The sequence below is a fragment of the Trachemys scripta genome, chromosome 20, assembly GCF_013100865.1.
Source record: "Trachemys scripta elegans isolate TJP31775 chromosome 20, CAS_Tse_1.0, whole genome shotgun sequence".
Lineage (NCBI taxonomy): Eukaryota > Metazoa > Chordata > Testudines > Emydidae > Trachemys > Trachemys scripta.
The window spans coordinates 395,705-420,175 of record NC_048317.1 but is presented as its reverse complement, the minus strand read 5'-3'; the positions used below and the strand labels follow the sequence as shown (position 1 = coordinate 420,175).

Here is a 24,471-nt window from a genome sequence, read left to right as displayed (position 1 = left end):
AAATCCTAACAATCAACAACAAACAGGCACATAGTAGTGACAGACTCAGCACAGGAACACTTCCTAAATATGCCTTTGAAGCACCATTTCACCCCAACATGGCACTCACTCTACCTTGTGCCCCCTGTGCTGTAGTTCTGAAGGTACTTATAGCACGGACAGAGTGGAAGGCCAAGGAGCAGGGGCTGCAACATCATGCAATGGAGTGCTTGGCAGGGGGGAGTGTAAAAGTAAAAACAAAGATTGATCTGAAGAACAGAATCCAGGGCAAAGACCAAAAGTAAAGAGAACATTGGCTGAGCAAATCAGTGCATACTAAAAGGCTGTGCATATTTAGCAATCTTTAGACTTTAAAGGCTTCATTTATTGTAATGAAGTAAATTGGGTTTTTTACGCATATCAATACCATTGAAAATATAGATACATACATTATAAAGCCAGAAGGGACCTGATCACCTATCCGACCTGCTCTGTAACACAGGCCCGACAACTTCCCTGAACTAATTCCTGTTTGAATCAGAGCATGTCTTTGGAAAAACACGATATTTTGATTTAAAGATTGCCAGTGATGAAGACTCCACCACAGGCCTTGATAAATTGTTCCAATGGTTAATTACCTTCAATGTTAAAAATAATGAGGAGTCCGGTGGCATCTTAAAGACTAATAGATTTATTTGGGCATAAGCTTTCGTGGGTAAAAATGTGTGCCTTGTTTCCAATTTGAATGTGTCTAGCTTCAACTTCCAGCCATGGGATCATGTTATGACTTGTCTACTAGAATGAAGAGCCCATTATCAAAATTTTGTTCCCCATGTAGGCACCCATAGATTGTGATCAAGTCCCGCCCTTAACCTTCTTTTTGTTAAACTAAATAGATTGAGCTCCTTGATCCTATCACTGTAAGGGATGTTTTCCAATCCTTTAATCAATCTCATGGCTCTTCTCTAAATCCTCTCCAATTATCCATTTCCTTGAATTCTGGACACCACAACTGGATACAGTATTCCAGTAGTGGCAGCACCAAGTACAGAGGGAATATAACCTCCCTACTCCTACTCAAGATTCCCCTGTTTATACATGCAAGGATAGCATTAGCCTTTTTGGCCACAGCATTGCACCGGTTGCTCATTTTCAGCTGATTATCCACCATGACCCACAAGCCTTTTTTAGGATACAGTTCCCTATCCCGTAAGTATGGCTTACATTCTTTGTTCCTGGATGTATAACTTTGCATTTGGCCATATTAAAATGCATATTGTTTGCTTTCACCCAGCTTACTAGCTGCTGTAACCTTGACCTCAGAATGGACCAGTGTGCTGCTAACATGCACCAGCGAAGGAGAAAATAGGACAAATGGGGTTAAAAGGTATCCAATCCAAAGACATGTCTTCCTGAGAGAAGGGGACTGAGCACTGTGCTGACAGCATTTCTGTGTTACCTCACTGACTATAAGCAGTAGCAGCTAGATTTCTCTTTAGAGACTACAAGTCTCTTTTCAGGCTTAATAAATACTCAGCATTTAGGAATTTCACATCTTTCTGACCCAACAGACTGGCAACCAAGAAAGCATCTCGGTTTAGTATTTTTAGTTACATTATTAGCATGAATAAAATTTTTAAGAGAGTCTGATGTGGAAATTACAAGAAGAAAAGCTTGTAGTCTACTTCAAAAAAGCTCTTGTGCCTAAGATACAACCTTCTCCAGCTCATGGGGCTCTCCGACTCTTTTCTCCTTATGAGTATTAAAAAAACAAAATCATAAATCCCAACAGACTCACACACTGGAGTTACAGTAAAGTTCCTTGATCTTTTGGAAAGAATTTTAATAAAAGACAAATTCTGTTTCAGCCTTGAATCATAATGGCAACTTTTCAGTGTCCAGATCACTGCATGGTTAAAGTGGGAAATGTTCCTACGCTGCAAACCTGTTCAGGAGTTGCATTAAACATCAGACTATTGCTTCAATTTCCATGGTGGTTTCCATTTATTCTGAATAGTTTTTAGCAACTTTAGAAAATTCTAATTTAAATATATAGTATTTTTTACTAGAAATTAAATCATCACTTTTAAAACAAGCAGTGTACTACAGTGGAGCCTCAATGTTTATAATAAAAGCTTACCTCAGTCCAGACTGTACAAGTTTGCATTACTTACTGAAAATTCTTCACCGCAGTAGTTTTTTACCTCCACTTAGTTTCTTCAACATGTATTTTTCTGAACCTCCTTTCTTTTCAGACAGCTATAAAATAAGCTTCTAGAATTTATTTTTCCATCAAACTGTGTTTTGTCACTATTAGGGTTACCATATTTTGAGTGTCCAAAAAGAGGACACTCCACGGGGCCCCGCCCCCAGCCCTGCCCATGCCCCCCCGCCCCAACTCCACCCCTTCCCCAAAGTCCCCGTCCCAACTCCGCCCCCTCCCCTGCTTCCCGCGAACATTTGATTCGCAGGAAGCCTGAAGCAGGCAGCAGGTAAGCTGGGGGGAGGAGGCGCGGCCCAGTCTGGCCCCCTCAGCCGAGCGGCTCCCTCCGGCGGCCAGCCCCGGCCCCAGCATCTCCAGCCTGGCTCGGCTCCTGGGGTGCTGGCCCCGGGCCAGCCCCCGGCCGAGCCCCCCGGCCCCGCACCCCTGGGCCAACCCCCGGCCGAGCACCCCCGGTCCAGCACCGCCGGCCCCGGCCCAGCACCCAGCGGCGCCGGCCCCTCCCTATTTTCCCGGACATATTCGGCTTTTGGGGATTTCCCCCCAGATGGGGATTTGAAGCCCAAAAAGCCGGACATGTCCGGGAAAATCCGGGCGTATGGTAACCCTAGTCAGTATTTCATTATGTTGCAGAAATAAAGTCAGTTTGCACAAAGAGAGAGGGGAAAGGCACCTCCTGCACATTATAAACAATTTACTTGTATTCCTAAGAGCAGCAGTGTAAAAATCAGGTGTGCTACTTAATTGCAAACCCTAAAGTCAGGTTAAAGAAGGTGGTCAAGCATTTTATTTGCAAAACTGACTTCACACATATAAGATGCCATACTCATAGGACTCCCTCCTAACAGGTAAAACAATAGTTAAAATTTGATATTTATTTTAAAGTTATCTCAAGTGTCAAAGTAATTTCTCAATTGACTTTTGAAAGTTTTAAAATGTATCTACAGAATAATAAGACCATGTCTTCCTTTTTGCTTAGGGATTTGCTGCGTAGAGCGTTGAGTGCTCTGTTAACTCCAACAAATAATAACAAAACTTAGCATGGAACAGTATAGCTGAAATACCAGTGCAATTAAATAGTTTTGTTTCATAAAGAAAAAACTTAATCATGTTTATATTTTTAATGTGAGATCAACTTAAAGTCTGTTCTAGCTGGACAAAATAAAACCTGTTAAAAGCAATTTTCTACATTTGATACAAGCTGCCATCATTCCATTTTCTATGAGAAGAGAGGATCCTCTGATGCTGCAGAAACACTGTACATGCTCTCTTTTCCTGCCAGAGAAAAGTTATTAATATTTTCTCGTTATATATAATGATTTCAATCAGTGCAAAATGGAACCTTGCTTTATATTTGCTGAACACTGTAAACCCTTCACTGCAGTAATTCTATGACACCAAAATGTTATCAACAAGAACATGCGTTAACAGAAGATGAAGACAGATGGATTTATTTTCAAATCTTGGAATTTAATAAAAAGAGCACTTATTAGGACATCTTCATTGAGAATGTGACATTTGAAAACATTGTTTTAAATTTCCTCATTATGCCCTTTAGCCCGTGCCTTTAATGAAATCTGCTGGGGGCAGTGACACAAGAAGCCCACTGAAAGCTGCGGTTCTCCAACAATACTGCTGATCTTGTAGCGTGTGTGCTAGCTTTTAGTTCAAGAGTATGCTCATTACTTCAGTTTCTCGTTCCCTCTAACCTGGGGGCAACTGCCCCAAGCAATAAGCCCTAGGTTTGTGTGTTGTGATCCAGTAGTGCAGTGCTTGCTTAATTTACCATCCTTAACAGAACTGGTGGTGTTAAGAATCAAACGGCAATCTCCTGAGTGCAACAGAATCGCTAAACTAGGCCCTGAGCTGGTTGAGCCACTCAGCTGGTTCTTTGATGTATGAGAATTCTGAGGCTGCTTTTCCCCCTGCACATGGTAAAGAAAAACTATAGAGAAAAAAAACTAGCTCTAAGGGTAATTTTTAACCGGTATAAAACACTGTACATACATAATTAAAAGCACTGGCCCAAAAGAGTTATCATTCGTTTTGTATTTTTATTTGACAGTATCTCTAATTCTTTCAGTTTGAAGGGTGGGATGGGAACTTTTCCATATGATTAACACCTCTGTATTGCTTTAAGCAAGGTGCGCAGCAGTGACACATGATTCAACATCATACATGCCTGATTTGGGGACTAATGTTTCTTATTTAACAGCTTGCATCCATTGTAATTGAGACACAAATTCACTACTGACAAATATAATGTACACAAATATAAGGTGCCACAAGTACTCCTGTTCTTTTTGCGGATACAGACTAACACGGCTGCTACTCTGAAATCTGTCATAATGTACACTCTAATCCGGAGTCTAGTTTAGAAACACACGAGCCATGCCGCTAGTATGACAAAAGTTAAAACTCATCACAAATGAAGAATGCTGCTACATTTTCTAGGCTGTCTATTTTAGTTATTAAATATTCAAGGTAAAATAGCTCCCAAAGGCCCCCCATCAGGATTGAGATCCCATTGTGCTTGGTACATTGGTGCGGCAAGAAACTATTATCTGGTACCATGGACAGGAGGGACAAGACTAAAAAAATATGCATCCTATCTCCTAGAACGGACCTTGAAATGTCTTTGAGTCCAGCCCCCTACCTTCATTAGCAGGACCAAGTACTGATTTTGCCCCAGATCCCTAAGTGGCCCCCTCAAGGACTGAACTCACAACTCATTGGTTTAGCAGACCAATACTCAAACCACTGAGCTATCCCTCCCCCACTACAAAGACTACAAAATTGGTGCTCTCTTAGTGGTTAGTCTTTAACTGCTAGTAAAGGGCCAGTAAAGAAAACACATTACCTATGCCAACAATTACTTCTAACACACACAAAAGCTAGTTACATTATTTTCATTTTAGAAAAGTAAAAAAAAATTAGGAGAAAATCATGAGCTCTAAAGGTTGGGTGTGAAATGCTTTATTAGATTAAGGCACTTTAGATTTCCTCCTGGCACTCAATTACTCAAACTGGTCAGTTGACCTTGGAAAAAGCCCTTCTGCATTGGCCACTATTACTTAAAAGTTAATTACATAATTACTTGGTCATTCACAATGAGCCAAAACTTTTCAGTGAGAAAGCAGCATGTACTTCAAAAATTATTCTGTTTGTCATTTCACAGCTACCCACAACAGTTCTGAGTAGTTTAATCAGAAACTTATAAAACACTTGTTCTCCCTTTTTTTCCCCCTTTGCTTAAATAGCTTAAAATATTGTGGGGACTCAACTGCCTCCTTTTTTAAAAAAGTAGCATGGGCGTACAGTTTACTGTATATGTAAATTGACAGCGTATTTTATCTCTGCAAACACATGGTTAGTAAATAATAATGATAATAAGAACACTCTGAGACCTTCCGAGGAACTCTGCCGTATAAGAAGCAAAGCTCTTCACAAACATTAATTAATGACTCACAACACCTCTTCAAGTTAGATATTATCCCCTTTTTACAGAGAGGAACCTAAAAATATTGAGAGATTTAGCTTTGCTAGGGCAAGGTCATTTAAAGTAAGAAATATTACTGTCTCACTTGACAGATGACTCAAGTGCTACTTCTCAAGCAATACAGTCAAAACAAAAATGGTCATAGAGGGTTTCTAGTTCTTCTGATTTATCTTTACAAAATATGTTGTATGTCTGGAAACAAAAACTAATAGAAAAAGAGATATAAAGCATGATAAACCAAGTAAGAATGTTTTCTTAAATTACTTGCAGGATTTCATCAAAATCAAATAATTAATTGTTCCCCCACCTCAATAGAACACACAGCTTATTTAATCATAAATTTAAACACACAATTTAACATGCTAGAATACTTTCTTCAAACACGTCACAAACTGAACAAGCCCTCAATGGAAGGAACACAATCACACCTCATGGCATCCCTCATTTTCATCATTCTAAGAGAGAAGTAAATATTTGTTGTTTGCTAAATGACAATCAAGGAATGGATTTATCTTTATAGGTCTTACACTCTTGTATTTTAAAAGCTCATAAATACAGAAGATGCATCTACACACACATGCATATACAAAATATCAGTAACAACGGCAGGAAAACAAGAACATCTCTGTAATTATGATGGCCTTATATTTCTCTGGTTCCTTTCATCCTAAAGGATCTCAGCACCACAGAAATCACTCTGTCAAACACTGAAATGCAACCAGCTTTGAGTGAAACAGTAACTTCACAGCAAAACCACACATCTGTACAAGATATTAAATGAAGAATACCCTTTTCCACTTGAAACTGAAAGGAAGATTTAGGGAGACAGAATAAAATTACTCACATTTGAATATAGCTAGGACACCAGGGATAACACCATGGTGCCAAGGACTCTTGCACAACTACAAGGGGCGAGGACCTCAGTTTTACATATCACTCAAAAAGGGCTCTTCCAGCAGCAAGCCCCACCTAGCGTTATGATGAGCAGTAATCTGGTAGTGAGTCACATGACAAAGGGCAATCTACTGTATCACAAATTTCACTCCCTGCACCTACATGATCATTAGGGGATCTGTCTCCAGGTACTAATCCAGCTTAACCCTGCTTAGCTTGTGAGTTCTGCATCTCCAAAAGTGCCTTGCACAACCTCTTTTGGCATATCCAGCTCACCCTCAGTCTTTCCTCCAATTTCTCTCTATTACAATTGATATCTCCACCATCTTTCCTGTTTCCTAGACTCACAACCTGAAGTCCTCTTTGACACGTCTGTCTTTTCCACCGTACATCTAGTCTCTCTCTCATTAAGTCCTGCCTCCCCTTCCCTTTAAATATTACCAGAAATCTACCCTTCCCTGGCTTCCCCAAGACTACAAACTATGCTCACACCTTGTCCATCTCTCCCCTTAACTTCAGTGGCCTTCTCCTGTCTTTTCACAACTTCCCCCTCTGGACTATTCAAACATGGCTGCCGTCTTCCATCACTGACCTGGGCACCTTCCTCATTAAATCCTCTCTTCAGCTACCTATTTCTCTCCACATTAAATTCAAGCCCCTGTTGTAATAATTGGGCCTGCAAGTTTACCTAATTGTAAGTTCAACTATAAAAAGTGTAAGTTCATAAAATGTCACAATAACCTGTAACAAATATTGATGAGAACAGGTGCAAAAACAAAACAAAAAAACCACCAAACCAAAAAACGTAACTGAAATGTATTAAAATCATGCTTAATAAACAAAAAATGTGTACATCCAAAAATTAATAAACCAAAATTAATGTCAAATAGTAAGCCTAATTAATAAATAAACAAAATTACCTATTCCACCTACCACTCACTCCCTTTTCAATTCCTTTTTATAAAAAGACTTCATAACAAAACAAAGGCCATTAAAGCTTCCCCGCCATGGATGCCACCCCACCATCTCCTAAAATCCCAAACCTTCAACATCCTAATCCTAAAAAATATCCTAATCAAACAGGGCCAAAAAACCAACAACAACAAAGTTAACATTGCCGCCTCTGCCGGCGCCAGCTAAATCCCAACCATCACCTACAATAAAATAAAATCAAACTTTACCACCACCACCAACAGCAGCAGCTCCAGCCCATTTTAACTAACTTCTCTTTTCCCCAAAAAAACGTTCTTACCATCTTTAACACCATCTGAAAGAAAGTCAAACAAGGGGGTTTTCCTTCTAAAATCTCTCTCCAGCTAAAGAAAACAACTCAAACATATTGTTTAAATAATGGCCTTATTTAATACTTTACATTTCAAATGTTGTAACTGTTTTACTTTGTTTTCTCTAATATTTTTTTTAAATTGTTTAGGAAAGTTTGCCATAGTCCTAAACAAGCTAAGGTCTTGATATATCAAACACCACATCTTATTTTAACACTGTTTAGTGTTAAACAATAACTATAACTATGTTTATTAACACCTTTGGTCCATATATTCAATCTAAATGTATACAATGCCCCTTAGTCTCACCTCCGGAGCACACTCTAATCTGCCAACTACCTATATTTCTATGGTGATTTATTCCTTGTTCCCCCATAAACTCCTCCCGGGACTCTCATCTCCATTGGTTTCTCTTTTGAGCTTATAGCTTTGTAACTGATATCACACTGCCCCTAAACCTACAGCAACCTTAAATTACTTGTGTAACAAATACCTCTCTCCTTTTCTTCCAGGAAGACTTTCTGCCTCCTCCTTCTCACCAGGAGTCTTCTCCTTCTGGAACTGCTGTTACAAGACCAGCCTTGTTTCACTTGCACTGTAAGCTCTCAGGGGCAAAGATTATGTTTTTTAAACTGATAGTGCTATATAAATGAGTTAAGATTATTACTAATAATAACCTGATAATAATAACCTGATAGGGTCATTATTATGGCATCAGTTTAGGAAATGCTGCAAGGTCAAAACTAATCACCATCAAGTCAAATCTTTACTTCTAGAGAACACAAAAACTGTGGTGAAACTGTCTGCTAGCATTTTATATATTTTCAGGGTCACGAGTTAGGCCTACAAGCATAGCAATCTCAATCCTAAATTCCCAGTGTATGTGTAAAACTGAATACAAGTTTTGTGAGGGTGTGTGTCTAGCAACGAGCAGAAAGGAACCTGTTGACACCCCACGTCACTTTCCTTTTGGTCACTTTCAATGTACCTGGCATGACACTCAGTACTAGAGGTGCTTATGAGTGCCACCTTGGGCCAGAGTTCCATTGGCCATGCAGGCAGGTTTTTAAGAGGTCGTATGTGGTCTTACCTTTTATGTTTTGTTTCAACAAATCTGTAATGATAGATTCTGTGGAAAGTTTCTGCCACAGATTCCATGTTTTCACTAGTAAAATGTTCAACATCAAGGAAGAAGCAATTAATGCATTTTTTTTAAAAGAGTAATTAGCTCTGACATTCTTTTGATCAGGAATTGGTTCATCCCCTAAAGGACAGAAGTACTTCCCCACAAGGAGATGGCACCTTTTCTTGCTTCATGCTTTTCTTCACTTGTGTGGGCCCCAGCTTCTATGATGTTACACATGAAAGATTAGAGAATAAACCCAAAAGAGCTTGAAATTTCTAGTGATGTGCAGGGCAACCCTAGATACTTCTGCAGCGTGAAGGAGAAGACGCCAGCAGCACTGCAGTGGTGTGCCACTCTGGGGAGAATGCATGTTTCACTAACTTTTCCTGCCTTTGCATAACAGAAAGAGACCACAAGATTAGACAGAGTCCCACCTCTTGTTATCACATGGTGGGCTCAGCTGTGTCCCTGCTACGGGTAACCCAGTATACAGCCAAGACATAGCTCTCAGAGAGACCTCTGCACTTCACATCCCAAATTGGAAAGTGCTGTAATGCTAGCACTTTTGTTAGGAGGAGGAGGAGGAGAGATGCAGGTTGCCATTTGCTGCACCCCTCTTCTAAAACCCCAAAACAGCAATGTGGTCAACATGGGGGTCTCAAGAATCTTCCCTACTTCAGGGAATGATTCCCTCTCCCCTTCTGGTCTCAGAAAGCCTGGACTTGTGTTTTAATTAAGACATGAAGTACAAATTGTTCCATAGATTCCAAGGCCAGAAGGGCCCATCATGACCATCTAATCTGATCTGTCTAGCACAGACCATAGAACTTCCCCAAAATAATTCCTAGAGCAGATCTTGTAGAAAAACATCCAATCTTCATTTTAAAATGGTCAGTGATGGACAATCCACCACGACCCTTGGTAAATTGTTCCAATGGATAGTTACTCTCACCATTAAGAATTTGTCCTTTATTTCCAGGTTCCATCTGATCTTTTCAGACTTGTTAATCTGAAAAGTCCATTTGCCTGGAATCTATGATGGAGGTGTCCTGCTCTAATTTAAATGCTAAAAAAACAAAAACAAAAACAAAACCCACAGAAGAGCTCAGGCAGAGCTAAGGTGTGCTCCACGGCTAGTCACCATTTAGCTGTTGTGAATCGATCAAAGCAGTAAAACAGGATTTAAGGACTCTGGCCTACAATCTCCTTCTTCCCAAAGTCAGGTTTGCCAAAAATCCCCACCTTGCTGTCCTCCCCATCTCATTCTATCACATCTCTTCCTGTGTTAATAAAAAGAAAACATAAAAACATCACTGATAAAGTTTGCAGACACAAAAATTGGGGGAGTGATAAATAATGAAGAGGACAGGTCACTCAAAGAGAGCATGTCTGGATCGTTCAGTAAACTGGGTGCAAGCAAACAATACGCGTTTATATATTGCTAAATGTAAATGTATACATCTGTGAACGAAGACTGTAGGCCATACTTACAGGATGGGGGACTCCACATTGGGAAGCAGTGAATGAAAAACATGTGGGGGTTATGGTGGGATAATCAGCTGAGTATGAGCCCCCAGTGCAACACTGTGGCCAAAATGGCTACTGCAGGCCTTAGATGTGTAAGCAGGGGAATATAGAGTAGAAATAGAGGTAATTTTACCTCTGTGCTTGGCAGTGGTGTGACCACTGATGGAATACTGCGTCCAGCTCTGGGGTGTGCACAAGTCAAGAAGTATGTTGATAAACTGCAGAGGGTTCAGAGAAGAGCCACAAGAATGATTAATGGGTTAGAAAACATTCATTATAGTGATTGAGCAACTTGAGTCTATTTAGTTTATTTAAAACGGACTCAATTTCCTCTACAGGTAATGCCAGCTCATTATTATGTGAGCCCTTTACCCGAACAATTATTTTTGCAGACAAATAGTGGAGTTTCTGCTCACAAATAACAAGCAGGAATATTCACCCAAAGTATTTGGGGTTGGGGGAGGGAAGAGAATCTGTTCTTGTCTGAACAGTGTAGTTGATGTATGTTTGAGATGAGGAAAATCTGCCTGTGTAAACTTGTTTCTGTTTAGCTATTTAAAACCTAGCATATGGATAGGATTTCAATTTCCAGTACTGACACTTCTTAACTTTCACAACGACTAAATAAAAAGTGAATTATAAAGAAAAAAAAAGAAAAAACAATGCAGATATATCCCACTTAAGAAGAATAACTACTTTACACTTATGAAGAGATGCCTACAAGAAATCAAATTGTTAAATAAGGAGTTAAGAACAAAGTGTTTGTAAGAAGCATAGAACAACACAAACATACTGACATTTATACATTAAGAATTTATTTCATTCATTGTCTTACAAATGAACTGCACTGCTTCTCACAGACACTTTTTAAATATACTGGGAGGCAGTGACCAGGCATTAAATACCCTTCTTATAGATACAATAAGAAAAGACAATTATAAACTAAAACAGAGTTTTAACCACATTTTTGTCACTGCCATTTCTGACTGAGACCTTTGAGAGAAGGACTGTCTTTGTATTGTATGTCTGTACAGCCCCTAGCACAATGAGGCCCTGACCCTCAACTGGTGCCTCTAAAGGGTACTGCAATACAAATAATAATTCCATGGGTTTAGGGATTCTTTGAGCCTTCCATCATGTTTAAAATTAAATTTCAGCTGCAGGGGGATGAGAGAGGATTTCAGAGCAGAACCAAGAAAGAGAACTTTTGTTATTCCAAAACCCTCTCCCTCCCCTCCAAAGGGTACTTTTATGCAGAATTTGCAGAGGAATCATAAAAGATAGTCTATATGTCTGTTTAACAGAAGATATTTCCCATATTCTCTGCTCATCTATGTACCTACACAGCCCTGTCACTGTACCCTCTAAGCAATAAACAAGTATTTTTAACTTTAAAATAGCAATAATTATTCTCTATTTCTCCCTTTCTATTCTGTAAGAATCCTTTTCAAAGCCTGAAACTGTTGAAACACCAGGTCTCAGAAGACTCTCTCTTGCAGACAAACAGATTTTATATTTGAAAAAATAAAGTCAATTCCTCTAAGACTTCTCAGAAGTCCCCATGTTTGGGACAAGGGTTTACGGACAAAGTAGCATTTTCTGATTTTTATTTGAGTTTTCCCCACACCAAACCACATTCCATGTCTGGACAGAGTTCTCAGCGCTGGTGCTAATTTGACGTGCACCACACTTTCTCGTGGTGCTCCCTAATTTCTAGTCATCTCTGTGATAAAATCCTTGCTCCTAACCCAAAGATTCTTTTAGGCCATTAGAAAAAGCCAGCTACAGCTCAGTGCATAGACGTCTCGCACTAGAAAGACTTATGAGCATGTTCTCTCTACCTTTTGAGACTGACTGCATACATACAACCCTTCCCACAATGGTCTGCCAGCAGCTGCATTAGACTTTCTTGTAGTAAGATTTGATTAATGAGTCTCAGCAGCAACAAATCAGTCTTCTAGAGCAGCCTTTGCCATGCTAATACCTGCTCTCACCACATACACAGAATATAAACTACTAATATGTAGTGCCACTTCTCTCCACCAACACTCTAGCTAGACGAATATGTACTGTAAAATGTCTCCAGCCACCATCCAATCAGCCTTCAATAAAATTGGTCTGCATTCCAGCATTAGCTCATCCAGCTGAAGTATTTAACTCTCATTCATATCCAAGCTCCCCACATTTAAGTAGGAAGTTCAGGAGTCCACCCAGGCTTTGCAATTACTGCAGCTGCAAAGAGTCTGGCTGCTGTGGATAACAAGAGGTTAAAATCGTTGTAAAATGTCCAGTAGTTGGCTTGATGGAGCAAGCTTGAGAGGGTGTGACGGGAGATGGGTAGGTTGTTTTGGGACAGCATGCAGGGAGAGAGGGAGATGTTTGTTTTGCTAGTGAATTGTATAGTGTGGGCTCACACATCTGGCTTAAAAGGGGGAATGATATGTAAACTGATATGTCCAGTACAGTACAGTGTATTATTTATATGGTGCCTGCAGTAAGCTAGGTTGCTTTAGGAGACAAGCCTTGAGGAAGTTGTACAGTGCGTAGGGAAAAGTTTACCTAATGAATTAGGATGGATTGAGGGTGGAGATATAGTGACTGAGTTAAAGTTACACTTCCACATTTCCATACTTTCCATTTTTAAAAGTATGTTTAAGCTTTACATTTGTCTGGCTGTTCACTATTTTTTTTTTCTAAGTGAATGTTGTTCCCAGGTATCCCCCTTAAGATACTGATACAATATTCACAATCAACTCCAATTTAATGAATTTTCTAACCTGAGGGTTATTTGTCGTCATTAGGCTTCAGGAACAACATCCCACCAGGGAAACAATGGCTACAGTTTTAGTTTGCCTGCAGATTCAACACTCTATCAGAGCATATTTAAAAGCTTCTCTTGGGAACCACAAGGACTTGAACATTAATTTTTTAAAAATAAAATGTTCAATTTTACTGGAAATAATGGGGCTATGAGAAATATGCAAGATAGCACTGATCCTTACTAAGTCATTCCAAACTGTGAAAGATGACAGGTACGTAGTGATATTCATGCACACATATTCTCCCCCTTACCAGGCTGCTGCATAGCTGAGCTGCAAAAGTTATTTGCTGGACTGTTGCACTAAGCACAGCTAGTTCATCAGGGTTCCACTTTCTGACGTCTGTGCTATTTGATTTAAATACAACAGACGGTGGGAATATCCTCTGCACATTTTCCAAAGCAATTCCATTTACTGCACCCGAAAGTCACTATATAGTCCTCTGAAGAATGGAGCTATAAGGGGAGAGGAGAGTGTTATCTTATTTAACTCAAGAACATAAGAATGGCTATGCTGGGTCAGATCAATGGTCCATCTAGCCCAGTATCCTGTCTTCCAACAATGGCTGGAGCCAGATGCTTCAGAGGGAAGGAACAGAACATTTATCTGGTAATCCATCCCCTGTCCTCCAGTCCCAGCATCTGGCAGTCAGAGGCTTAGGGACACCCAGAGCCATGGGACTGCATCTCTGACCATCTTGGACAATAGCCATTGATGACCCTGTCCTCCATGAACTTATTGAATTCTTTTTTGAACCCCATTATACTTTTGGCCTTCACAACGCCTCCTGGCAACCTACTGTTGCCAGGGGTTTTCAGAATCCCCAACAGGGGCAACTTAACTATTTCACACCAGGCAGTGTTAGGAATAAATCAGTAGGAACACATCAACTCTGTCTGATAAGATTCATGCAAGTAAGCGTGTCTATCTAAAACTGTAGTTTATTAGATTTAAGCACACAGACATAAGCAATAGGTTTAGAACATCCCAGATATTTAATTAACATCTGGAATAGTATTGAGTAATTAGCAGCAGGTTCACAGTGGCCAGTTGCTCACCTACTGGGGAGAAAGGGTGTCGGGAAAAACATCTCAAGATGGCCTCAGAGGACTGCTCCAAAGTGCACTTTATTAGCTAATCTTTTATAACTAACTTCTAAAAAACACATAGGTCACTTTTCTAACTTTCAATACATTTTTAATATCAGAGACATCGAGACTCAAGGTTTTCCAACCACCCTGGCTTTTTGTTTCAATTGTTTACTTGTTTGTCCCCTCCTCCCATTCTGATTAGCAGAAACTGCCAACTAGATATGACCTTGCTTCTAGAAGCCCATCTCCAAATTAACCCTTAAATTTGTGATGTTCTAATTCATTAATTCATGGTGGCTGAATGCACATAATATGATTGCAATTAATTTAAACACATTCTGGAGTAGACACACCCCTCAAATCCAGGGTCGACTGCGTTGCGTGTAGAAGTGCTTCCTTTCGTTTGTTTTAAACCTGCTGCCTATAAATTTCATTGGGTGACCTTCTGGTTATTATATTATGTGAAGGGGTAAATAACATTCCCTATTCACTTTCTCCACACCAGTCATGAGTTTATAGATCTCCATCATATCCCTCAATCTTTCTGATCTTTCCTCATATGAAGGTTCTTTCATATCCCTAATGATTTTTGTTGCCCTTTTCTGTACCTTTTTTGAGATGGGGCAACCAGAACTGCATGCTGTACGCAAGGAGTGGGCATAGCATGGATTTATATAGTGGCATTATGATATTTTCTTTCCTTGTGGTTACTAACATTCTGTTAGCTTTTTTGATTGCTGCTGCACATTGAATGGTTGTTTTCAGAGAACCATCTACAAGGACTCCAAGAGCTCTTTCTTGAGAATGCTAACAGCAGTTAGACCCCCATCATTCTGTATGGCTATTGGGGATTATGTTTTACAATGTGCATTACTTTCCATTTATCAACACTGAATTTCATTTGCCATTTTGTTACCCAGTCACCCAGTTTTGTGAGATCCCTTTGTAACTCTTTGCGGTCTGATTTGGGCTTAAGGATCCTGAGTAATTTATGTACCATCTGCAAACTTTGCCATGTCACTGTTTACCCCTTTTTCCAAAATCATTGATGAATATGTTGAATAGCACTGGTCCCAGTACAGATCCCTGAGGGATCCTGCTATTTAACTTTCTCCATTCTGAAAATGGAAGTTATTCCTACCCTTTGTTTCCTATCTTGTAACCAATTACTCATCCATGAGAGGACCTTCCCTCTTATCCCATGACTCCTTACTTTGCTTAACAGCCTTTGGTGAGGGACCATGTCAAAGGTTTTCTAAAAGTCCAAGCACATTATATCCACTATATCACCCTTGTCCGCATATTTGTTGACCCCTCACAAAGAATTCAACGGATTGGTGAGGCATGATTTCCCTTTACAAAAGCCATGTTGACTCTTCCTCACTAACTTGAGTTCATCTAAGTGTCTGATCATTCTGTTCTTTACTAAAGTTTCAACCAATTTACCCGGTACCGAAGTTAGACTTACTGGCCAGTAATTGTCAGGCTCACCTCTGGAGTCTTTTTAAAAAATTGGCATCACATTAGCTACCTTCTAGTCATCTGGTATACAGGCTGATTTAAGTGACAGGTTACATACCACAGATAATAGTTCGCAATTTCATATTTGAGTTCACCGAAGAGTTCTGAAGGAATACCATCTGGTCCTGGTGACTTATTACTGTTTAATTTATCCCAAAACCTCCTATATCAACACTTCAACCTGGGACAGTTCCTCAGATTTGTCCCCTAAAAAAATGGCACAAGTACGGGAAGCTCTCTCACATCCTCTGCAGTGAAAACAGATACAAAAAATTAATTTAACTTCAACTTCTCCACAACACTGCTCCTTTAGCACCTCGATCATCCAATCGCACACTGACTGTACGATAGGCTTCCTGCTTCTGATGTACTCAATTTTTTTTTTGCTATTAGTTTGGGTGTCTTTTATTAATTGCTCTGCAAATTCTCTTTTGGCCTGCCTCATTATACTTTTATACTTGACTTGCCAGTATGTATGCGATTTCTATTTTCTTCAGTAGGATTTGACTTCCAGTTTTTAAAGGATGCCTTTTTGCCTCTAACTGCCTCTTTAACTCTGTTGTTTAGCCATGGTGGCACTTTTTGGTCCTCTTACTTTTTTGAGGGAGAGGTATACTTTTTTTGGGGGGGGGAGATATTTTTAGTTTGTGCCTCTATTATGGTGTTTTTAGAAAGTTTCCATGGAACTTTCAGGCATTTCATTCTGACATTTTTAATTTCTGTTTAGCTAGCATCTTCATTTTTGTATAGTTCCCCCCTTTGAAGTTAAATGCTACTGTGGTGGTATTCCCCCTCCCCTCCCCCCCAAAAAGGATGTTAAATGTAATTAAGTTATGGTTGACATTACTGAATGGTTTAGCTATATTCACCTCTAGGACCAGGTGCTGTGTGCCATTTAGGGCTAAATCAAGAATTGACTCTTCCCTTGTGGGTTCCAGGACAAGTTGCTCCTAGAAGCAGCCATTAATGGTGTCTAGAAATTTTCTCTCTGCTTCCCGGCCTGAGGTGACATATGCCCAGTGAACATGGGATTAACCCATTATTGCTGGGTTTTCTGGTTTTGTAGCCTCTAATCTCCCTGAGTATTTCACAATCACCATTGCAATCCTGGTCCAGTGAGAAGGAATACACAGTTTGGACACAAGCATTACTTATTTAGTTCAGCTAACATTAGGAATTCTATCTTCACATCTCATTTACTGAAGACCATGACGTTAAGTGTCCATTGATATTTTTTGCATTTCATTCTGACATTACTTCCTCACCAACTGTTCACAGTGTTTCAGCTCAGTAATTTGACTTTTAATAAATCTTTGCAATTTATTTCCTTTCAGCTGATCCTTCATAAGGTGTGCCCTTCATAGAGAGCCTTTCTAGGGACATAGATATCTCTCTAACATCAGTAACACAGGGTGCAGTCTCCCTGATGGTTCACTTTGTGAATTCAGGGGAATGGTTTTTAAGCTTCTGTTTCTCCAGTTACTTTTCCATAAACAGCCTGTAACATCACAGAAACATTTGTCACTATACTTTGCCAAATGCTGCCTTTTCCTTTACTGAGGTGAGCATGTTCTTTGTATTTAGATGGTTTAATACATACACCTCTACCCCAATATAACGCGACCCGATATAACACGAATTCAGATATAACGCGGTAAAGCAGCGCTCCGGGGAAGGGGGGGGGGGCTGGGCTGCGCGCTCCGGTGGCTCAAAGCAAGTTCGATATAACGCGGTTTCGCCTATAAGGCGATAAGATTTTTTTGCTCCCAAAGACAGTGTTATATCAGGGTAGAGGTGTATTACAGGAAACAAACAATGTTCTTTTAGGATCCCGTGGTCTCTTCTGACTCCTTACAACGAGGCTTCCAATATCCCTTTTTTGTGTTGCCAGAAGGCTGTTCACCAAGTGAGCTGTCCGCTATCCTTACCAGTCACTTTTACAAGCTCAGGCTAATAAGAGCCTCTTTCTATTTTCAGCATAAATTGGGGGGGGGGGAGAAGTTAGGTGTTTCCTGGGCAGATTTATAACAGATTTCACTGTTTTGTCTCATCTGTTGTAAGACCAGGTCTACAAAAAACATTATAAAAGGGGCTTCAGTATTCAGAAGTCCAAATCATTGAATAGCTTTTTATTTTAGATGTGCTTGGAGGCTTTGCGTGTATTTGTATTCTAGTGGCAGAAATGGGGAGCTAGGGCCATCTCAGCTTTTATACTGTGTTACATTTTGCAAAGGAGGCCCTTGCATAGTGTAGCATGAATGACCTGGTGCTTGGCTCCACAGGATTGTTTTTAGTAAAAGCTAGCAGCATGAATTCTAGGTAGACTAGAAGAAGGAAGACTTTTAATCTGCAATGCCAGATCAGATTGTTAGCTCGTGCGTGTCCTCGAATGATGATTCACTGTGAACTTGGACTCCACAAACCATCAGGAGATAGAGTCATTCTTGCTTTACAATATATGCATTATAAACATATTTAGTGTTAAATGAATACATTGTGGTCATTGCACTAGCTTTCTGTTAAGGAGGGAGGTAAATATTAATTACATCATCAATTGCTATAATCTATGCTACACACCTAGCTGTAAAATAAGTAATTCTAGAGCCTGGAGATTATGTTCCTCAAGGAATTCTCTTTCTTCAGCCCTACAAATTATGGGTTTGGATTTTGTAAGTCACCGTGCACCATGCTAATCTTACTGTAATCTTGCTGAGCAGTATTTATGAAAATGCAAATCTTTTTTGTTTTTGGTTTTCTTTCTCTCCCCCACCACACACTTGTGTATCCAGGGAATAGCCATATCCATACTGTCTGTACTTTGCCTATATTCATCACAGATCACATCATGTGGCTACAGCACACTGTAACAGCTGAAATTTCTCATGTTGCTTCTCGGTTGAAAGGTGATTATTTTATTTTAAGCAATGATAGGTCAGGGAAAGGAGACAGTTGTAGAAAATGTATGTGGCCATTCTGAGTTGTCCAAGCATGAAAAAAAAAAAAAAGTACTCCCACCCCCACATTTTGAGAAAATTGTTCATATGCCACCTAGCATGGGTGTATTCAAAACTTCACACTTGGCCTATACGCAGGCATCAATGAGCAATGCTAACCTGGCTAACTTTGAGAGGGGAAAAAGCTGAGAAATAAAGCTATGGATGAGTCAAAACAATGAAAAAGTTCATCTATTATATCCCTCCCCACTTTGTGACATTATCTAGAGATGTCTGCTGAATAATACAAATGTAATTTTGTTTTATTTCAGCCATGAGTAGGACTGTACAAACATGTATTTAAATGAGCAAAACAACAACAGTTTTATCTTTCACCAAAAAAGAAAACCAAGGAAATTATATACAAAAAATCCTCTATTAATGTAATAGTGTCTGGGATTTTACATATTCACAAAATTATAGCATTCAGTTATAAAACTTTTCTAAGTTTAGAACTAATAAAACTCAGCAACCGTAAGCCACAGAGGTTTCACTGAAGTTGTCATATGCAGTAATATGAAAGACACTACATGAAAGCAATGAAGATTAGTTACTGCTCCCATTCATATGCATTTACCTGAAAAACCTAAACCATGATATTACAAAAATATGCAGTAATATATTGCATACAAGCTGTTCTCACTCTTATACCTCAGAGAAAGGAACAGTAATCAGGACAGTCCTCAAGTCTTACAGCATGTATCACAGTTACTACCTACTAGCATCTTTTGATGATTAAATACATTGAAATTAAAGACAGAAAGAGTGTTGGTTTGTTTTGAGAACCGTGACAAAGGAGAATACATTCATTTTTATATTATTATCCAAGTAGTCCAGGCGTTGGTGAACTGGATAAAAGCAATACAGACTTTGCTCATCTCCTGGTTTAACAGGCCCACTTTTTACAGTTCACATCACCACAGCAAATACTCCATTCAGCCCAATTACTCTGCTTATATAATAATATGGCAATTCCATTGATGCATCAAAACTACAAGTTAGAGCAAGTTGCATTTTAATTCAGCAAGAAACCTGGAGATGATCCGTTCTTCCCATCACCTGCAATGTCCCCCTTAGAAAACATTAAGGAAAGTGAGGATTGTGCAGCTGCAAGCTAAGCAGTTTCTTTAAACAAAGGAGTAAAACTGTATAAGCTATTCAGTCTAGAATCTCAATACTGAAGAGATATAACACTGAGGCAGATACCAAATCCTCTCCCCAGATCAGGGATGAGGAAGAGTGAAAATGACTGATTTTTACATGTATGCCCCTTGCACTGTAGTAAAGACACCTACAGTTGCCATCATAATAAACAGTAAAGTTTCATTACTTTAAAGAACAAGAAGATTAAAGGGAACCCTGAAGATATAACCTGAGTCCTAGGCCTGGTCTACACTATGAGTTTAATTCGAATTTAGCAGCGTTAAATCGAATTAACCCTGCACCCGTCCACACAACGAAGCCATTTATTTCAAAATAAAGGGCTCTTAAAATCGATTTCTGTACTCCTCCCCAACAAGCCATGAATAAAGTAAGGGGGGAGGGATAGCTCAGTGGTTTGAGCATTGGCCTGCTAAACCGATATGCATCCGAAGAAGTGGGCTGTAGTCCACGAAAGCTTATGCTCTAATAAATTTGTTAGTCTCTAAGGTGCCACAAGTACTCCTGTTCTTCTTTTTGCGGATACAGACTAACACGGCTGCTACTCTGAAACCTAGCAATATCACGTATTCAGACCTAACCGAGGATGCAAACAGTGGCAAGTGGAATCTTAAGATCTGGGTTCCAGGGTGTGCTCCCAGCAGACATTAGAAATGTGATGATCAAAGATGTAACCGAATCAACCTATGAGAAGGAGCATCACCAATGGTGGGAGCTGCTGGATTTCATTTGTGATCCACACTCAAAGAGTATTGTATCATGCATTCTCACCATTACCAATGCCACGACCATGTGGGTTTATCCTCTCTTGCCCCTGGGATTGGTTCTGAACCACACCATCCTAATGACCGTAGACATCCCAAAGTGGGTGGTAAATAAGAGCAATGAGTACCACGCAGTGGACATAGGTGAATGCCTCTGGAAAGATAATCAGGGATATACATGTCCCACTGATGTATTCATGGGTACTCACATCTGTCTGAATCCAGCACAGGGTAAATGCCACTATGAGCTGAGTCCTAGGTACACCAACCACTTCCAGATTATAGAGGTTAACAATCATTGCATATGTATTAGGAGCACTTGCAAGATTTTCACTGTTAGTATCTATGATAGTGTTTATAATGATATCCACTCTAATTTGTGTTTATGTTTTGTCTTACCTGTACTAGGGTGTGATACATATTTTGAATCTGAAAAGATGAATTACCGAAATATCAGGACAGCCTATCACCATGTTGGGCCTGTAAGTCTAGAACAAAACATTATGCTCCTTAAGCAGCTGGTGGAATATCCCGAGCTTGCTCTGCACATCACTGAGGTACTGGAGCTGGGTAGAGCCACTATGCTTACAATACAGCATTCAATGGAGCAGACAGAGGTGATTTTAAAAGGGTGCTTAAGTCGGCTGGGGTCACTCACTGGTGGAGTTCACTTTTTGTTGATCCCACTGGCACAGCTGAATCATGGCACATCCTGATTCACCCTCTCAGTTATATTAGTAATTCAGTTTATTGTAATTATTTTGTATGTTGGATTATGCAGATGGGTGCACGTTAAACTCAGATGTTGAACGTAGGCCCAGGTGTGTTAGTACTTCTGGATACAAGGGAATACCAGCATCCGAACCTCTGGTATAAGTTATTCATGTGTGGTGGCAGTTTTAACCTACCACCACCACCACGAAGGGGAAATGTTGTGTAGGAATGGTTCAATTTATTAAGTGTACATAGTTGCCATTTTGGATTGGTAAAAGGACAACCTGTCCTCCATCTTGGCATCCCTTCTCCTTCAACTTTTGGTGCCAAAACAAGAAAAAGGTGGGAAAGATAGTGTCTCGTAGCCGTGGAATTTGCCTAGCAACAGATAACGCATATAAGGGAGTGTCACCCTCTGAGGGGTGCTCTGTGTCTCTGGATGCTGTGGAAGCAGGTCATCCCAGTGAGGCATAGAAGCCCTCCCACAATGTGCCAGTCTTGCTATTAGCTAGAGCCCTGAGGGATTAGGACTTGAAGTGAACCAGTAACATCTACCAAGGTTCCCTTAACTTACCTCCACTCACATGTTCCATCATCACTTGACACAGCGTTCGCATTCAGCACGCAGGACAACGAGATCAAGAATAGAAGACACAAGACACCATACTGAAGATCTACTTACCTGTCACCGAAGTTCCTGAGGTCTGGTTCCTGTTCCTGGCACCTGTCCCTGAGATCCTGGTTCCCATCTGTGTTCCTGTTCTCCTGTCCAGTGTCTGCAATATATGGAATAGTTCTTCTTGTTTAGTCCTTTGTACGCCATTGTGTATAGCGTTTGGGGCTCTGGGGTTCACCCCCATTTACATCATTTGTGTTAACAACCAAGCTGTTATTGTGTTATCTTAGTTTGCAGGGAGCCCTAGCCGGTTCTTAAATACATATACCTGACTGTTTGCAACCTCAATCTGCCTTTGTCTTAACTAAACAATTACCGATGATAGATGCGGAGGGGTTAAAACACCACAGATAGCCCATCTTCTGTAAAGTAAAACCTAGTTTCAACTGTCTGTGGCTAACAGTTTGAGCAATGTTTGTAATGAGTGTTTTTGAGAATTGTGAATGTTTTATTAAATGCTCTCTCTCTCTCTCTCTCTATATATATATATATATATATATATATATATATATATATATATATATATGGATAGTATGGCAAGCACACTGGTGCAGATGCTAATTTAAATAATGTCTAATGTAAAGAGCCAAAAAAGGAGGTGGCGGAAATATATTTAATGCGAATTGGTATTATAATGGAGTAGAAAAGGAGTAGCCTTGCTAAACTGGAGGAGAGCTGCAATTAACGTCCAAAGGGTACCGTTAGCTTCCAGGATTATGAGGCTGTACCTCACTCTGTCAGTGGACTGATCGCCCATTGTACACCATTCCATCCTTGAGTGCAAGTCTAACTGAAGTATTGTGTAAGTAGTAATTGCATGAACGTTATTTTTCTTTTTAATAAAGTTTGGTTGTATCATTCAAAGTGTCACCTATTGGTCCCCTACTAAGTAAGTTGTCTAGCTGACCTACAGGCTTGAACCTGAAAAATAAGTTGAGTTTTACTGCACCTTTATTTTAACTACTTAGTATTAATTGGGAATATTTTAACATAAAGGTTACAGTACCAAACCAGGAGGAGATAGCTGTATCTCAGATCCATTGACCAGTAGCTATACACACGGCGGCTCTATCCAAAAGCCGGCAGCACAGCAACTTGGATGAAGCTATGTTACCAATTTACTGTATGCTCCTCAACAGAAGCGGCTATTCAGGCTTCTCAGATATTACAGGCATTCAGATACTGTATGCGCAGAGCATAAGTAGTTAGATTATACTGATACGTTCTAATTATAGCTTATATCACAACAAAGCTTAAACAAAAAGACAAGTCCACCTAATATACTGGAGATAGCCCTATAGTGCCATCTCCAACAACTATTTCTCATTTCACTGCAGCACCCATGGATTTAGACTGAACGATCTCGGAGGATGGATATTCCTGGATGCCCATGTATTTAATGTGCGACTCAATGGAGGGAAGCAGTGCCATAGTGGGAAGCCAAGGTGTTAAATCCTTCCCTGGGACACCCTGGCATGCATGAGCCTGCTAAACTGTCCAGCATCCACTTGCTTATCATTGTCCTTTCTGCTTTTCCTTGAGGGCAGCTCCACATGTAATGTTACGTGACAGTGAGACATCATCACTGATTTCCCCTGAGGACTCCCCAGGTGTGTGAGGCAAGAGCCTATTACCCACACACTAGAGACCAGAGTGACTAGGAGGCTCTAGGGGCAGATAAGGGTGCTGGAGAAGCCAGTGGGGAAGAAGGTATTGGAGGGTGTCAGAAGCCACTGGGGGGTAAGGAGGACTTTGATACAGAGAGATTCTGAAAAGGAGGCTTGTTTGGAGGGAGAGACAGGAAAAGAGCATAAGGCAGCCTGGGGCAAGGGCTATTGAGGACTGTGGGAGCCTCTGGGGTTTTTGAAACTTTAGGACAGCCTCCCCCGTTCACCCCATCCATACTACCCTACCTAGTGCTACCTCCCCCTCCCCCCCGGCATTCTGGTCCTCTTTGCCCCTGCCTCTATTCTGTCCCTTACAGTCACTATTGTCTCCTCCTTCCCACAGGCTCTATGCAGGCCAGGCACCAGCAGGGACAGCAAAGAGCCTTACTGGCTGCCAGAAACCTAGCGGGTCACAGAGGGCACATGCCATTTACCCATCTTCTGTGGGTTTGTTTTATTACGTCTGTAGCAGCATGTAGAAAACACACAGCTGTGTTCAACTTTGTTCCATGTTTGCACAAGTGGGAAACTATTAG

At 40.3% G+C, this 24,471-nt stretch overlaps 1 long non-coding RNA gene across 1 annotated transcript in view; it reads right to left on the bottom strand.

Annotated features, from left to right (window-relative positions):
• LOC117868131 overlaps nucleotides 1–22,363 on the bottom strand; it is a 91,169-nt gene extending 68,806 nt beyond the window's left edge. The window contains exon 1 of the long non-coding RNA XR_004643572.1: nucleotides 22,275–22,363. This is a non-coding gene — a long non-coding RNA (uncharacterized LOC117868131). The remainder of the gene's footprint in view (nucleotides 1–22,274) is intronic.
• Between the last annotated feature and the right edge of the window lie 2,108 nt (nucleotides 22,364–24,471).